This window comes from Tursiops truncatus, chromosome 2, assembly GCF_011762595.2.
Source record: "Tursiops truncatus isolate mTurTru1 chromosome 2, mTurTru1.mat.Y, whole genome shotgun sequence".
Classification (NCBI taxonomy): domain Eukaryota; kingdom Metazoa; phylum Chordata; class Mammalia; order Artiodactyla; family Delphinidae; genus Tursiops; species Tursiops truncatus.
In genome coordinates this window covers 121483123-121501643 of record NC_047035.1, presented here as the reverse complement: position 1 = coordinate 121501643, position 18521 = coordinate 121483123, and the positions used below count along the sequence as shown (strand labels likewise).

At 33.7% G+C, this 18521-nt stretch overlaps 1 long non-coding RNA gene and 1 other non-coding gene across 2 annotated transcripts; both read right to left on the bottom strand.

Annotated features, from left to right (window-relative positions):
- Positions 1–631: 631 nt before the first annotated feature.
- Positions 632–2829, bottom strand: LOC109551813 (uncharacterized). The gene is made up of 2 exons (XR_012330240.1): positions 1891–2829; positions 632–1753 (listed from the first exon to the last, which is right to left on the bottom strand). It is a non-coding gene; the product is annotated as an uncharacterized lncRNA (long non-coding RNA).
- Positions 2830–15570: 12741 nt separating this feature from the next.
- LOC117311496 (small nucleolar RNA SNORD107) lies at positions 15571–15644 on the bottom strand. The gene has a single exon (XR_004525691.1). It is a non-coding gene; the product is annotated as a small nucleolar RNA SNORD107 (small nucleolar RNA).
- Between the last annotated feature and the right edge of the window lie 2877 nt (positions 15645–18521).

Sequence of the window (18521 nt, the reverse complement as noted above, 5' to 3'; positions counted from 1 at the left end):
GAAAATAAGCTAGGTGTACAACCCCCATCATTACATTAAGAAAACTATGAAATGTTTGGGAATGAACTTAAAAAAACTAAACTAGCAGTATCCCAACATAACAATTTGATAAAAAAATAGAAAGACATACCTTGCTGTTTGATAGGAAGACTCAATTTTAAAGAGATCTATTCTCTCCTAATTAATCTATTAAATTTGTTGCAAATGAAATAAAAACTGCATTATTTTTTCCAACTTGCAAAGTAATTTTAAGCGTCAATTGAGAGAAAAAAATGCAAGTACAGACAGGGAATATTCTGAAAGAGAAGAGAAATGAGATAGAACTCAATGGAATAGATAAGACTCAACAGTAATTTTAAAGTATCAATAGAAGGTAAGGCAAACCAATAAATAGAAATGCAGTCAATTACATGTCGGAATTTCTATATGATTATGGTAGAATTAAAAATAAGTGGTAACTACTTAGGTTAAGGTGAGTAATTTGAATACGTAATGCTTTAAAACTACAGTAATGATTAATGGAAAGAGAAATAACATGACAAAATATTTGATGCAAAAAAGAAAATACAGACCAAGAAATGATACTAATACAAACGTGTTTTTTTAAGAAAAACACAAAACTCAAAAGGCATAAAGTACATGATTATATTTTAATACACAACCAAAATACAAAACACCATAGTAAATTGATAGCAATAAAATATGGTACTTCATTTGCACTGCATGACAAATGGTTAACATCCTTAATAAAAAATGAGTTCTTAGAAACCAGTAACAAAGACATTGATATATCAATGGAATGGAAAAAAAAAACAGAAGAAAATGAAATAACACAAATGACTAGTAAGGATTAAGCCTATATGAAGATGACAGAGCTAAACAGTAACAGAAGAAAAGCAATTTCTTTGTAATACCATATTACCAAAGATTAAAAATGTAACATTTGTACAGTTTTAGGAAATATACCCACATAAACACTGGGGAACAAGATTGATGAGGTCCTGTCTGTATAGTAGGGAAAACTAGTTTGGACTCAAAACTATAAATTTTGGATACCCTTAGTCCTAGCAGTTCCAATTCACTGGAATTATTTCAACAAATTAGTTGGATAAATTTACAATTATATATAAATCATGTTTACTGTGTAGAAAATCTGTAGCTAGTATATAGACCACCCAAAAAATAACTTGCATATTAATTTATCAATACACCCAAAAGGATGTGCACAAAATTTCATTAATAGTAGATAACACAGACAGAGGTGGCAGAATTAGAAGAGGAAAAAAGGCATTTAAGAAGTAAAATATTATACTTCACAAATTTCCATGTCCTTTGAAATCTTGAAAAAGATGATTTTTTATGAGTCAATTTTCAATTTCCCTGTGATAAATGAAAATTTTAAAAATGTGCACCTAATACTTATGGGAGCACTGTAATGAAGCCTTGAAATTATACCATCCTGAGCTTCTCTGTGTAATAATGCCTCCATCATTCAAGCTCCTGAGATTTAGTCCAATGGCAACAATGAAAACAGTCAACATGCCTGGTTACAGTTCTCTCCAATATCACCCTTTAGGTCACTTTGAAACTTCAGCCTTCTCAGCCTGTTTTTGTGATCTACAGGGAGTGTCCATTGCAACGCATCAATGAGGAATCTCTATACATTATGAAGACTGTCTTTGGTTTTACTGAAGATGGTGGCAGAAGCAATGGCATCAGTTTTTCCTATTCAGTCATCACCTGAGAGGACACACTGGGGAAAAAAATGGGAACAGTTTAGTAGCATACTTCATGATGCAACAGCTATTCTATTATGAATAACAGGTGGATCAAAATTCATTTTGGAATTTTCTAACAATGAGAAAGCCGGATATTGGGAGTTCTTCTTACATCTTGCTAAATGGACTGATCCTTCAAACTTTCTCTTCATGTTGTCTGTATTTCTTTTTTACTATGTATGGTTTCTTCTATCTCCAGATCACTCATTCATGATATCATGCAATCTACATACCTTTCTGTACAAGAAATATAACAATGCTTAAATACTGCAATGAAAATAACCAAGGAGCTTAGTCCATTTGACAAGAAAAACAGTAACTATATTAAAGATATAGAGACTAAAACGGAACTTAGGAAAAGATTTGGCTCCTGACCCATTCATTATTCCAGGGTCCATCAAAATTCCTGAGTAGGTACCTCCCAAAAAACCATTAATCTTCTATTTAGCTATGATTTATCCTGAGAAAAAAATAAACATTTTCTGATTAAAACTTCCACTTTCAACGTTATCCCATGGACAGGAGGTAGGCAATGAGGGTCTCTGAGAAAGAATGTCTAAGGAATTTGTCAGCATTCACTCTTCACAGCACATCCCATGAATTATTAACCTTCCTGTGGGGTATAGTAAGAAATGAAGGGAAAAACTCCTGGTGTGTTAAGAGCACAGATTCAGTATGTGTTATAACGTTATTGATTTCATCAACAATTGTCCCCACTCATTCTTTTTTAACAGTTCCATAGCTTTTGTAGTTCTAAGATTGTACCTTTCGGTATCAACATATTGCACCTGGGCCTTTTCCCGTTTGCATTCCCCAAACTGGCTTAATCCAAAAACCATGCACTTTTAACTTCTTATCTTTTGCCTAATTTACTCCCCAAATCACAAAACAATTCATTAAGACTTTATTTTATGCCAGGCAATGAATAAGACGTTTGTTGCAAATTATCTGCAAGGGATTCTGAGTGTGAGAGAAGTGAAATTCTGAAAATCAAGGACCACCCCCCAAAAAGAAAACAAAACAAAAACTACTGAAGCACCACATTTGTAGCTCTTACCTACTGTGCCTTCTTTCATCTGGTTTTACAAGCTGTCTTGGTCTACAGTCACCTTGGCACTATCCCACCATGCTATGGAACTTTGGTTGGCCATATGGCACCATTAGCCTACAGAATATGGCATAAAAGATGCTACATGACTTCTGAAACTAGTTCAGAAAGGCCACGCCACTTTCACAAGGCTCTCTTCTTACATTTATTTTTATGATTCATATGGGAACCTGGCTGTGCGAAGGTACTCTAGTTTAAAGCCTCAGCTAAGCCCAACCTTCCAAGTCATCTAAAACCAGTGCCAGACGTGAGTGAAAAAGTATCCAAAGACTCCAGTGGTCTGAATCACTCTCAATTATTCGATTGGGCCTTCCCAATTGATCCCACAGACATTCTAGCACTGTCAGAAATTTTCACTCACAGTATCCATGGAAATAACACAATAATGTATTATCCATAACTAAGTTTTAGGATAATTTGTTACTCATACGTTACCCTGAACAATATCCACTAGCTGCCACCAAAAATCCCATCAAGCTTAAGAAAAGCAGAATAATCAATTCCTGTCTAACCGAAGTGCCCCTCCGTGAATCAAATGAGCACTCAAAGTGTCCTTACACAATCATTATCGCCAAGGGGTTCTCCTAGGCCCAGGGATGGATGGGAGTGATGAACACTTGAAAAGAGGAATACTGCAACAGGTCTCATGGTACCAATTATTGAGATTAAAAACAAAGATGGCAAAAGTGTCTTTTCTTGGAACTATCATCTCCCTATAGGGAAAAACAAGAAACATTATAAGGTAAAATACATAGCATTCTGACCAAACACTGAAGTAGCAGGTAAATGGAGGCTCATGTTGAACTTTGTTACAATTTCAGTTAAGGCTTAGTAACAGTTCCTCATTAATCAATCCTATAGCTGATTCAACTCTCCAACTTCAACATGACTTTATTACTACTACTCTTCTATATTAGTATCTTTTTTAGGTTGCCATGAACTTCTCTTTTTCATACCACAAAACTACACATGCAAAAATAGTTGGTCTATTCTCTAATTTATAATTATTAAAATATTGATCATTTCCTTTATAATATTAGTTGCCATCTTTCGTCATAAGTAAATTAATTGAAGGAAGGCATAAGTACCTACATTATTCATGGATTCCATCTTTATAAAACTGTATTTTAAAATAACTGGTTTATTTATTCTCAGGAATGTTTGTAACTCAAAGGTACTCAAGAACAAAGTCTGCCCCCAGTGTTATTTTCTTGAACCTAGCCAAAATCTCATCCTAATACAGCATTTCTTGATCCAGAACCTTCTTACCTGTGGTTTACAGTTCAGATTTATAAATTAAGGAACTTCACAGGAATAATGTTCCTGATGATGTCAGACATCCTCAGGTTATCTGCATGTTATGTCTTTCTTTCATCATGTTCACCTGAGAAGCAAGTATACAATATTTGACTTTAGAACTGACAGGAATAGTGAATGGAAATAATTAAACTAGCAAATATGACTGCCCAAAGAGACTTTTTTTGTTTTTACTTTTTCACCTTTTCAGAGTACCTTTAGCACAAACATTGAGACTACTGAAACATTTTTCATGCCAATTCTGAATAATCTAAAAAGCCATAAAGACCTATTTGAAATCCTTCTGAGAGACTCAACTACCATAAAAGAAAACAATCCGTTCTCCAATTATGCCCATTACTAAGAGTAATTCGAGTTTATCCCAAGAGATTCCTCCCCCTTACAATATGCCACAAATATGGCACTGCCTTATAAAATTACCCTTTGTGTTTGTCAACCCAAATATAATTGTTTTTGTTTTTTGCTGTACGCGGGCCTCTCACTGTTGTGGCCTCTCCCGTTGTGGAGCACAGGCTCCGGACGCACAGGCTCAGCGGCCATGGCTCACGGGCCTAGCCGCTCCGCGGCATGTCGGATCTTCCCGGACCGGGGCATGAACCCGTGTCCCCTGCATCAGCAGGCAGACTCTCAACCACTGCGCCACCAGGGAAGCCCCCAAATATAATTGTTTAGCACCTACCTCAAATGCCATCTTCTCCCTTCTTTCCGTGGATAGTCCAATACTCTGTTTCACTGTGTAAAACTCTTTGCCGCACTAGCACAAGTATCTAAGTCACACGCTCTTCACGATCACTCAAAAACTATTCATAACAGTCACTGGGAATACAAAGTTGGACACAACAGCCCAACACTCCCGAGATGTCAATAGGTAACGATGAAGACAGGCACAAATTGGTTGTATCTTTAAAATTTCCTCTGCTGTTTAAATGTTGCTTCTGAAATACCTTTAAAATTTTAAAGGCAGAAAGTGGCAGCAGTCCCTTCTTTTCTGATCTTTTTACACAGTAATGTTAAAATTTTGCCATGTTTTTCCAGACAATTTTCTATTCAATAATTCACATTTGCATTTTAGATTTTCAAGTAGCAATACACAAATATATAAACAATGTTTTAGTATTTAACTTACACATGTATAAAAATTTCAAAAAGAATGCTAAAATAATCACTATTGTAGTAACACTAATGAGTAAGCATTACTTAACTCCATTATCATGTCTGAATAATCCCATTCCCAAGGAACAGTAACCATTAATATTTCAAATAGAAAAACCGGAGGCATATGGACACACCTCAGCACACACACTTAGTTGATATTTGTACAAAAATGACAATTTAAAAAATCAACTTAAAACACCCTTCAATATCAGAATACTTTTTCAGTGTTTGAATAATATCCATATGAATTAGCTATCATTAAAATCGTTATTTTAATGATGTGTATTTCATACATTCAAATTATTTGTTATACTTGATCTATAACATACTTTCTTCTTTATGGATTTGAGTAGGAATATATAAAATTCCGTCAACAGATTATATCATTTCAACAATTTTACACACTCAAATTTCGATTGTCATTGCCAAACTGTTGTTCAAAAAGGTGTACCGATTACACTTTGATAATAATGGATAGGATTCTAAGAAATTTCCATTATTTACATTATAGGCAACTGAGAATACTTTTGACATTGGTTACTGATTATAACATACAAATTAACTGCTCTCCAGAAAATTTTCAAAAGCTCAGAAAAATATTCATAATCATGGAAATTCTGTTCTCATACAGATGTATATATGTAAACATTAAAAAAAAATATCCACAGTATTTTATATAAAATGCTTAAACATTTTTAAGCATTATATAAAATGCTTAAACATTTTATATAAAAATTAACATTCATTTAGATATAACATGAAGTGGGCTTCTACACGTTTAAGCTTACAATTGAAATACTATTTCCATTAAAAAAAAAGTAAAGCAATAATCTAATAAATGAGAAAGAACACTATATCTATACCCCTAAAACTAATTTTACATATGTACATGTATATACATTTATAATATGCATGCATATACATATATAAATTTGCAAACAGTAGGTTTACATAGCATAGCAAAATAACCATTACTTCAGCAATGTTATATAACTATGAATATACCTGCGGTTTAAAACGACAATTCCCTTCTCATGTCTTCCTTTTTCTTCCTAAAGATGAAAATAAATCCCATGGGCATTTTTCTTTGCTTGTTAAAAGTATACAATCTAATCTTTTCTTATAACATGAGAACCTAAAAATCTGAAGATATGGAGACAATCTGTGTACCCCTATCCCCCAAAACCTACTACATAAACACCAAAATGTTACAAAGCCCTAAAAGGCCAATTGCTAGTTACCTATTACACTGCTAAAACATTTATAGAAGCCACCTCATGATACTTTACAATGAGATATTTACAAATTTGTACTTCGTGAAATTCCATGCATCTAGAAAAACTAATTTTTAAATGATAAATTTACTGTTATTTACAAGGTTGTCTTGAATGTTGTCATGCAGTCCAATTAAACACAAAACTGTATAATTCAAAGAGAATAAAATCTCCTGATTAAAATATGTAATGCTCTATCAGCAACACAACTACAAATAATGACTTGGCTTTTTTAATGTATAAAAATCCAAGCACTAAACAATAATTAAAATGTAAAATTTTCTTTTAGATGAGAATGCAAAAGTTAAAAAATACCCTTTTAACTTTTGCTTTCCCAAAACTCAACAGATCCCGAAATATGTATATAGCTCAAGAAATCCACAGTTCCATCAATTTCCCTGCTGAGACATAAGAAAACAATGAAACTTTACAGTGAATTATTTACAAAATTATACTTTGTGAGACTCTATACATCTAGAAATTCTAGATGATAAAAATTAAAAACCGGTATCTGCCTATTTACAAAGTTGTCTTGAATATTGTCATGCAACCAAAGGAACACATACAGAACTGTGTATAGTTCCAGGAGGTAGTATAAAATCTGACCAAGTCATTTATTAATTTGAATATTAAGGGGGAAAAAAAGAAAACAAAGTAAAAAACAGAAATACAAGGGAAAGGATGAGTAGTTGGAGCAAAGAGGATTTCTAGGGCCATTAAAATATGATGACAATGAATACATGTCATTATATGCTTGCCTAAACCCACAGAATGTACAACACCACGAGTTAACCATAATATAAACTACTGACATTGGGTGACTTATGATGTGTCAATATGGGCTCATGAATTGTAACAAATGTACCACTCTGATGGGGGAATGTGGTAATAGGGGTGGATTATACACATGCTGGGTTGATAATGGGGGAGGGATTATGCACGTGTCGGGGCAGGGGACATATGGGAAATCTTTGTGCCTTCCCCTCAATTTTTCTGTGACCTTAAAACTGCCCTTAATAAAAAGTCTTAATAAAAGATAATATAAATGAACTATATCAGGAATCTCGGTACACCCAGAAATATCAAGTGAATTTACATGGTGTAAGTTTTAAATATACATACTTGATACAATGGCAAATTCTTCTTCTATATGAGAACAGGGTAAATGCATAATCTTGTCAACATTTCCTCTTAACAACCGAACTGATATGATAAATTTTGCATAGCTCCAAGAGCCTGTTTGTCAACTTCATTGCCATGTTGATTTTAAAAGACAACAGTATCAACACTAACACATTTACAATGAAAGTTTTTACAAAATTATACTTTTTGAGACTCTCAGTACATCTAGAAATACCAGATGTTTAAAACTAAATTATTTCTCTTGTCCCTTATTTACAAAATTGTCTTGGTTACTGCCATGTAACAAATGAACACAGAAACATTTCTATAAAATGTTCTTTAGAAAAGTGAATTTCATCATGAATCTCAGCACATCTGGGAAAATAAGTTATACCTACATGTGCCACAAAGAGGTAAAATTATATGTATATCAGAAATGTCTATATCTAGAAAGAACATGTGTTTGTAATGTAATTACATACACAGAAGTCTAAATGTCACTCAGCTAAATACCATTTCATTCTACAAGAATAAAAAAGCTTATGTGCTATTAATTTTAGGTAAATATATGTTCAAAACTATGACAGAAATTTCTGCACATCTATTGAATTATATGGTATAAAAAACAAACATCTGATCACATGCACACAATTACCTAATAATTCCCCCCCCTCCCATACAGACCAAGTATAAACACATAGGGGTCATGTAACACTTCTATTGGTAAGATATTTTTCAGCATTAGTTCAACATTAATATATTAATTGTGTGTATGTGTGTGTATGGAGAGGGAGTTCTAAATACCTAGGAAGTTGTTATAGAAGAGCTTGTCTGTTCAACACACAGCAGTCAAATGCTTCCCTGCTCTGTCCCAACATTTAAAACTCAAAAATTTGATTGGAGTATAAGAAAAACTGTACAAGTTTACGTATTTAAAAATATGAATGACAATGATTTCTACACTTTAAACAAAGAATGTCTAATTACAAAACCTCAAGAACATAAAAACAACCTTCAAAAGTCAAGCCTAATTCATGAAGATGCTCACTCTATCTATGATCAATGATTACAACTTTAACATTTAAGTGAAAAGGTATTTCCAAAATTGACAGAAATTATATATCCAAAATTATTTCATGAAATAACACGTATCTTCAATACAGAAAAGAAAGTAATAATACAATCCGGAACAACCAAATATATCCCAAATAGACATGGTTTAGCAATTCAATTTACCAGAACAGTGTTTTCACCTTTGTCTATCAGTTTGGTACTCACAAAATATATGCCTACTCAGCAAATCCTAGGCAGATGCTATTTAAAAAAAAACAACCAACATTTGTTTACCACATATCTAGCAGCCTCACAATATCCTCCAGCAACTAAATAGTTTATAAACTAAAACTTCCTATATCATCTGCCCTCAAGGCCAAATGGTAATTGTTTAGGCCAAAAAATAATTCCATTCTATGACTTTTAATATCACTAGTTTTATAAAAGACATACGTGCATGTATTCATGTGTGTGTATACGTATACATATGTATATGTTAAGAAATCCCTATAAATCGAGGACTAAAAGTTTAAAGCAAAACTATTATACATTCTAACTATTTTATTAACAACCATCTATAAAAACACCCCTTTAGCTGCCCAATTATTCACTAAGATAAGCTGACAGCGAGAATTTTCACTCTATATAGTTAATATTTTACAAAATATGCAAAAATTATAGCTCATATGCCTAAAAACATGCAATAATGGTGTCTATTATATTCACATAATACAAAAACATTCCTTTGGTCAGCCCACTATTTAATGAACTCAGGTGATATACCATCACTAACATCATCCATAAAAATTTACAAATTGCCTATACAACTAGAAATAAGCACTTTAAAACAACAATTCACTATTTTCATTAAAAGTCAAATTCTACTCACAAATGAAAACATTTTTAACCTATGCTATTTTACCACATGTGGAGCTTTCTTTAAGATATACAAAGAGCTGTGTTCTATTTGTACACAAATATATCTGAAAACTATAAATAAAGGCAGTCCAGTGACGTTTTCACCATGATGAATCCTGTCATAAAACAATGATATATTTATATTAAATACTACACAATGTATTTCTCACAACCTAAAAATTGAGTCTAGTGATCCAATGAACACAATGGAACATTTTTTTTTGGCAAACAAAAATATTTCTATCCTATTAGGTTGGTATGTATTTACAATGATGTTTATACATGTAGAAAATTAGAGGTTAAAAAAAGAAAAAGAAAATTAGCGGCTAAACAAGAAAACATTATAACACTGTTTATAACAAAGCGTTTAACAATTTCTACCAGAAATGAATACTGATAGGCAATTCCACTGGCAAAACGAAAAAAATTCTACCTGTGTTTAATATTAGAATATTCATAAAATATATGTAGATGCCCAACATATCTGAGCATGGAGTAAAGCCCGGATGCTGTTTAAGAACTGTCTCTGTGCATATGCATATAAACACACAATCCTCCAAAACCCCCTAATTCTCTATCTCCTAAATTCAGCTTTTATTTACCTAATACAAAGCGGTCTAGAAATTCCTCAGTAACCAACATTATATTCTAGTAACTGAAGTGCCCAAAATGCCACCCACCTCTATGCCTGATAGGATGGTACAGCACAGTAGTCTTTCTATTATATACAAAGCAATAAAAAAACACCCACTGAACCCTAATCATACAAGTGTTCATAGAGGCTCTTCTCCTGTGCAAAAATTCCATCATGATAAGGCAATCTCATACCATACAAATTGTAACATAAAAATCATTTACAGGATAACATCTACACCAGATAGAGCACCCTTAATAAAATTTCTTAGGTAACAACTGTATACAGAACAATCCCCCTCCCCAAAAAAACCCACCACAATAATCCAATCAAATGATTTCAAACATACATCATTCAGAGTTATTCTAACAATCCTTATTTCTATAATCATGTATTAAAAATTATTCTTCTACATATATTAGCAAACTCTTTGTTAGCATTTGCAATACATTAAGAAATATCACAAAGCAATTATATTTGGTTATTTCATACACAGTATTCTCAAAATGCATATAAATAGTAATTAGTGCTTTCTTTTGCTTTTATGATCGATGTATTAAACATTCCCATGTCCTTCTCTTTTCTGCCATCCATAAATAATACAGAATTGTGTATAGCTTACAAAATGTCCTCAGAATCCCTTTCTTAAGTCTTTTCCAGAAGACAATTTTACCAAACATGTTTTTAGAAACTTCCTTAGGAAACAAGCTGTATTATTACAACATTCATCTTAAAAAGTATCTAAAAATAATAGATTTGTTTATAAATGTAGGCCTCTGTACTTGAGTATTAGATTCCAAAAGATTAAGCAAAGAAAGAATAAAATACAATAAACTATTACATGTTGAATTTCATTCTATTCATCTCCTAACATTCAATGAACAGTTCACACATATTCATCATTCACTGAGTATTTTAATTTCAATACCATTACCCAAACACAATTTTTCTAAGTATTTAAATAAATTCATAAGGTACATATATCCAGCTAATTAGTTAATGGGATTAGATTTCAAGTTGTTTTAAAATGCCGTGGGGGAAAATAAGGTTTATCACGTATGCATACAAATGCCACATATATAGGGGCTTTTTACTGGTAACTTTCGAAGGCAAGTTGATATTCCATGGCAAGGAAAATATTCCACCCCACCAATCCAAAGACTGCCAATGAAATGCAAATATACAAGAGCCAAGATGAAGTACAGGCCAGTATAAATTTCTATTTTGTCTGTAATTTTAGAGCTGGTGAAGCTTCCAGCTAAACTCAAGATCTGTTGTCCTTCCCTTCCTATCCACATATTCTTACAGGGTTAGCTTATGTTCACTTCAGTTTGTACAGACTAGCCAATACTTCAGGTTTTACCCCGCTGAAATAATTTTCAATTCAGTAGATACCCTTCACACACTTGAATCTTGGGGAGAAACCTGGAATGAGAGATGCTGTCCTGATGCTGTTGGATCAGGCAAATCAATACAGATTAAAAGATCTAGAAAATGTCTCTACAGGAGAGCCCTGGCCAAAAACCCCTTAAATTGGTATGAGGTGTAGACTTCCGTAGCAGTCCGTAAGTACAATTGCTCAGGATACTCCAGAAAAATCTGTTCATCTATGTTAACAGAAAAACGGTTTGCAAAACTACCCTAAAATTATCCTGGGTTGCAATCACATTGTATCTTGTTGTGCAAATTTCTTGAGATTCTTATGGACCAAAGGGTAAGAGGAAAGGAGTGTCTGAATTTTATGAATCCAAATGTTCAGCCACTAGAACTGGAAAATTTCCAGTTTTGACAGTGGCAAAAGATGCTCTAAATATTATCAGTTTATATAATCTTTGTCCTCTTCTCTGATTATTGCTTATTTCTAACACTTTTAAAACATGTCAACTGCAGATTTATGAAGGACATGATGTGGTTTCGTCATCTTTCCCAAAGACTGCTATGGCAGACAGATCAATTAGAGAATCTGAAGCTAGAAGTAAGGGGACCAGTTAGAAGTTTCAATATGAAAGGTAGCTCCAAAACAGCCATATATATTGGAGTATCTATTGTGCAAAAAAGATTCTAAGTTTCTGGATGAAATCCTTTGTCCATCTTTCTTAGGCTCCATTCATGTCCATGAATGATAGCCAATCACCTTCTAGTTGACATCATGTTTCAAATCTCTGTAAAATTGATAGTGAAATATATATTACACGATGATTTTAAAAGGATTTATGAATTAATTTGAGATATTTCCCATTTATTTGCCATTACTTTCTTTGAATTATCTGTACATGTGTTTGTCATTTCAAAAACAAGTATTCAGTCTTTTCTTTTACAATGAGTTGTAGTACAATGTTTAAGGTGCATTATAAAAACCAAGAGAATAAATAATCAATATATTTTGCCAACCTAAATAATATCACAGATGAATTTTCACATACTTTTATGTGGTCAAGTACTCTGTTAGCCACTAATAAGTAAACTCTGTTGTATATGCCTCAACAACTATGCCCTCTTGATTTCTAAGAGGTATGCTCTAGAAATAAATTCAAATAAAGACATGCCTTTTGTTTCTGTACATGAAGATTTATTCTCCAGTGAGCTACACTAAACAGGGAAAGGTGTCTTGTAAGAAGAGACAACAATTTCTCTTTCCAGCAAAGTCCCAAATCAAAATTTGGCACTCTCACATAAGTGAGTTGAAGGCAGTACCATTCAGGGAATTCCCTGGCGGCCCAGTGATTAGGACTCCACACTTTCACTACTGAGGGCCTGGTTTCAATCCCTGGTCTGGGAACTAAGATCCCATAAGCCACACAGTGCAGGCAGTGGGGCGGGGGAGAAAGTACCACCCAATTCCCTGCTTCCAGGCTGTGGCACAATAAACTTCCTTGTTTCTTGACTCAACACTTACAAAAAAAAAAAAGAAAAATCAGAAAATAAAGGTTAAACGGAAAGCCAAATTTTGCCTATACTATAAGGCAAATTTCTTGTATCTTTTGTTCATTCACATGTTGATTCTACCAGTAATTAAGACAACAATGTAACAAAACTTACTATCCATCAAAAACCTACTAGATGCCAACTTTTATGACAGGCCTTGGAAAAAGAACAGTCATAATGACACCAACTCCTCTAGTGAACCATTAATGTTTCATTCTCCTATCTATGCACATTCTTGTAATCATTTTTCCAAAACTTGTCATGTTATAATCTTAGACAAACAAAACTATTATTCAGTAACTCAAGGCTTTTATAAAAGTTTCTTCTTCATTGTGACTTAAGCGATTTTAGGAGGTGGAATATTTGTATTGTTACTTTGACATCACTTAGGGCCATAATTCACTCTTTTAGTCGAGAAAACACCCTAAAATTCAAATCCAGTGTCTAGCCAAGTTCTCTAGAGAGGGGGTTACACATTATGCAAAAGATAATTAGAAAAATGCCTGAATTTTCTGCCATCCTACAAAAGAAAAATTGGTATCACTGCAATAACTTATTCTCATAGTAATCATATCACAATTTTTAAAAATCCTCTGTGATTTCTTATTTTATTCAGTCCAAGCCATGGAAATGAAGTCTCCTTGTTTCAAGTCTGGGTTCATTCTTCAGTTGCTATAGCATGGGGAGTGACTCTGTTTTGACTCATATTTTATATTCTTTACCACTTACAAACCTAGAGGAATCCCAACTAAAGTGACTAATTTTCAGATTTCATAAGTAAAGTGGACAGTTCATTACAACACTAACACTACAGAGAACCATCATTAGAAAACAGTACTAGATTTCAATAACCAATATGGCCAGAGTATTTATTTACTGCTAAGCTATAACATATTTGATGAAATTTCCCCAGAAAACAGGACACGTGGAAATCTATTGGTATTGCCAGTTTATGGTCCACTTAAAATGACCCAGAAGTGGATGCGTAAAATAAAATATATATGCCTAAATGCAAAGTAATTCAAGTTATGCATAGTTCAGTGACTAAAACAGAATATAAACTGGATAAACCTTACCCTAAAAGTATAAGTAATAGGTAGAAGTTACCACATCTAGGAAATCAACACACTATTCACTGAGATCATATCTACTCTTAGAAATATTTGTTAAAACATCTACGGCTTCCTAGAAATTTCTGTTTATTGGTCATTTTTATGACTGAAGGGCAGAAGTCTTATAGAAACAAGGTTTCTTCATCTACCATTTGCGAAGTTGAATGAAGAATCCTGTAGCAAAAACCCAGCAGCTCCCCTGTACTAACTGCTCCTATTCACTGCTGGCAAAGATGGACTGGCCATGTGAACACCTGAAGCTGTATATTAACATTCACATCTAGAACAAACATAACTGGATTTCAAATACTGCTCTTCTAGTAGGCCTTCACCATGTAACTAAACTGAAACAGCACTTTATTTCCACTTTCCAACAAAAGTGACTAAAATGTATCCCTATAAATACATTGTAAACTTCATGACAAAGTATTTAGCTTTTCTGAAACACATCCTGGTAATACACTAAATAGCTATTCCCAGATAAGGGTCAAACTGACTACTGAGACTATGGAGTATTAAGAGTATGAAATTAGATATCAGACAGCCCTAGATTCTAATTTCAGATATTTCACTAAAAGAAGTAACTGTAAAGTATCTAATAACATTTTAAAAAATCAGTAATGTCATATTTCTTAAACATTTACCCTGTGATAGGCTCTGAACGCACTGACCAACTGCAAGCAACTGAAGAAAAAAAAAAAAAATTCCTTAAACACCAACATCCCTCTAAGGGCACTTACCACACTCATTGCGTTTCATATGTGTTCCATAAATATTCTTTCTGGACAACGCTTAGACACCTAGAGCTCTGTCATTCAATGTCTGATCCAAGAGGTGGCAGCTTCCTTTTTATATGTCTTTGTTTCCATCTCGCCACCTGTGTGCCTTCTGAGATCCAAGGGTGAGCTCCCATTTTTGCTTTGAACAGTGTGTGTGGGCGCACACACACACACACACATATATACACACACATATATGTATATATAAAAAAAAGAAAAAAGAGAAAATAATTAGCTCAGAAAAATCTATGAAAAGAAAAAAAAGGGATGTTTGAAAAACTGGCAAAGTGTACGACTACACCTGCCATTTCTAGCTATTCAGTTTTCACATGTCAAGCCAACATTTTCTGCCAAGAATAATGTCCTCTGAAAAGTCTATTGAGGCACAGTGACTGGATTTCAGAGTGTCCTTTTAAGCTCAAATTTTGAAATCATCATGTTCAGACAAGGTCCTGTGTCATCATAAACCTAGTCAAGGCCTCTGCAATACACTCCTACTTTTTTCTTTAAACAAGGTTATTTTACCTTGTGGTTTGGTCCACAAAAGGAGTGGTTTGTTTCTGTCCTAAAGGCAGCTAATATGACTTTTAGCCTTGTTGCAACACTACTGGGTAGGATCCACAATGACATTTCAGAAAATTCAGTGACCAGATTCTCTCTTCCTTTGGCACTGCATATGACTGAAAAAGTTTCAAGACCAAAAAAAAAAAAAAAAAAAAAGATAACATGCATTGCTTTAAGAAAATACAAATAACTGAAAATTATTATATTTATGGCCAGTCCCAAGGGAATTAGAATGCAAAGATGAGTACAACAGAATCTGGCAATGTATTATAAACTGAAAACCATGTACCTGAAAATTTCATGATACAGTAGAGGCTTATAACGGACTATGTGCTGTAATCAGTAAAAGTTTTATTTGAAATTAATACAATAAAGTGTTTCTGATCTTTGTAAGATTTTGAAAATTCTAGACAAGTACTACCATTTTCACATAATTCCATAAATTACCTCTACCAGTAAAGACCTATAAAACAAAACATCAGTTTTGTTTACAAAAATTAAAGACTTCTGATCTCACTTATAATGTGGAATCTAAAAAATCTGAAGAATAGAATGGTGATTGCTTACAGGGGCTTAGGGGGTGGGGGAAATAGGGAGATGCTGATCAAAGGCAATAAACTTTCAATTATAAGATGAATAAGTTCTAGGGACCTAATGAACAGCATGTTGACTAGTTAACAGTATTACATTGTATACTAAAAATCTGCTAAGATGGTAGATTTAAATATTCTCACACACACAAAAAAAGAAATGGTAACTATGTAAGGTAATAGACGTGCTATCTAAACTTACTGTGGTAATCTTCTCACTATATATACACATTACAAGACATCATGCTGCGTACCTTAAAATTATACAATGTTATTTATCACTTAGATATCAATGAAGTTGGAAAAAATTACAGGATTTTAAAATTTGACAGGATTACATGATTAAGTAACAATGAGTCTATGAAGGCAGGGAACTATGTCACATCTGACATGCTTTTACACCAAGTCCAGTTTACCTATCACATAAGCACAGAATACCACAAATAACTCAGAAACATGAAGGTTATTTAAGGTAGTATAACTATTATATCCCAGAATTCTTACTTCAGTTTTAAAACGTCCCAGAATTCTAATTGAAACTGTAAACCACACTGAAAATATGTATTGCTATGCAATGTGAATATATTTACGGAGTCACAGTTAATAAATGTGAACAGGAAATCAGGAAGTTGTTGTCCAACCATGTTTTAGATGAAACATGTATTCATCTAAATGCAGGAATGCAGGAAAAATTCTTAGGGACATCAAGTATTTACTTCCATGAATGTTTGCAAACTGAGTATACTGGTACATGACCCCAACGGAACTCTGCAGAAGCTTTGAATTAGCAATCCATAACAAAATACCCACACTTACCTTATACCCAACATGCAATTACATGCATATCTGTGTCCCAAGTTTTCTTAGTATATTTTCCACAATTAAGATCTCTCAAAAAAAATTCAAGGAAGCTCTAGGCAGAGAAGACTATTATCACCAAACAAAAACAGCCATTAGAAATAAGCATCTTGCAGAATATAGAGCTCTCATCACTCACCTCTCACTTGCAAAAAAGGCCATCTTTAGTTAAGAATATTAGAGAACACGTCTTCTTCAAATATGCCGTGTGACCACTCATGTCAAAATCTAAAGGCCATGCATGCCAGCAGATGTATACAAGGATGAATGTTTTCCCTCCAAAAACAGAAAAAGAGTACCACAAATTATTTGAAGTTGATCCAGTGAGGAGACCGCTCAGAAAATAAGGCTCTTTACATACTCTTGCTCTAAAAACTGAAGGTTGTATCTGTCATACATATCAGGGTCAATTTTATCCTAAGAGAATGGTTGGTTTTGTCTACAGTGATCCAGATGCCTGGGGCTCTGATAACCACAGTTCCTTTGTAACATTCACAAACTCTGAAAAAAGTATCACATATGTATTATAAAAATCTCCTAAACGAAGGAAGGCTTGGCTTCTTTTGTTCCTTACCTCATAGTGGCCATTGATCTTAAAAACTACTTTGGGATAGACCACATAAAGTTGGTGCCAGCAACTGTAGTCATTTTGAAGGCCCCTTTTCTTCCAGAGACTATTACTTGAAAGGTTATGATTTAAAAGCTAGAAAACGAAACACAAATACAACCTCTGCTGATAAACATCAAAGGAGAAGACACAATCAGTCTACCAGTCTTAAATTATTATTATTACTACCAATATCTAACTGTGGTATTTTACAAGCTAATTCCTACAATCAATAAGGACTCATTTATTGTCTAGTTGAAACCTTAGCCGTAAAGCTTAAAACCTCCTACCTCTTCCTTTTAAAAGTGATTTCATTGTTCCCTAACCAATTCTAACTGTATCTAGATATCTGGCCATTCCTTAACTATTTAACTGGAAGATAATGTCTACTTCACTGAACACTTCCCATACATCACTAACTGATGCAGCTGGATATAATCATAATTTGTACTTAGGAGTGTCAACTGTCCCTGGCGGTCCAGTGGTTAAGACTCCATGCTTTCAATGCAGGGGGCACTGGTTCAATCCCTGGTCAGGGAGCTAAGATCCTACATGCTGCGTGGCACAGCCAAAAAGTAAAAGAAAAAAGTGTCAACTGTATTTCAGAGTGTAAGTTATCTTTAAGTAACACAACTTGTCTCAAATATGCAGTCTCCCCAGCTCCCAAGACCCACGCTCTGCCATTCATTTAAAAATTTGTAAGTAAATACTCACTAGTAGGGAATGA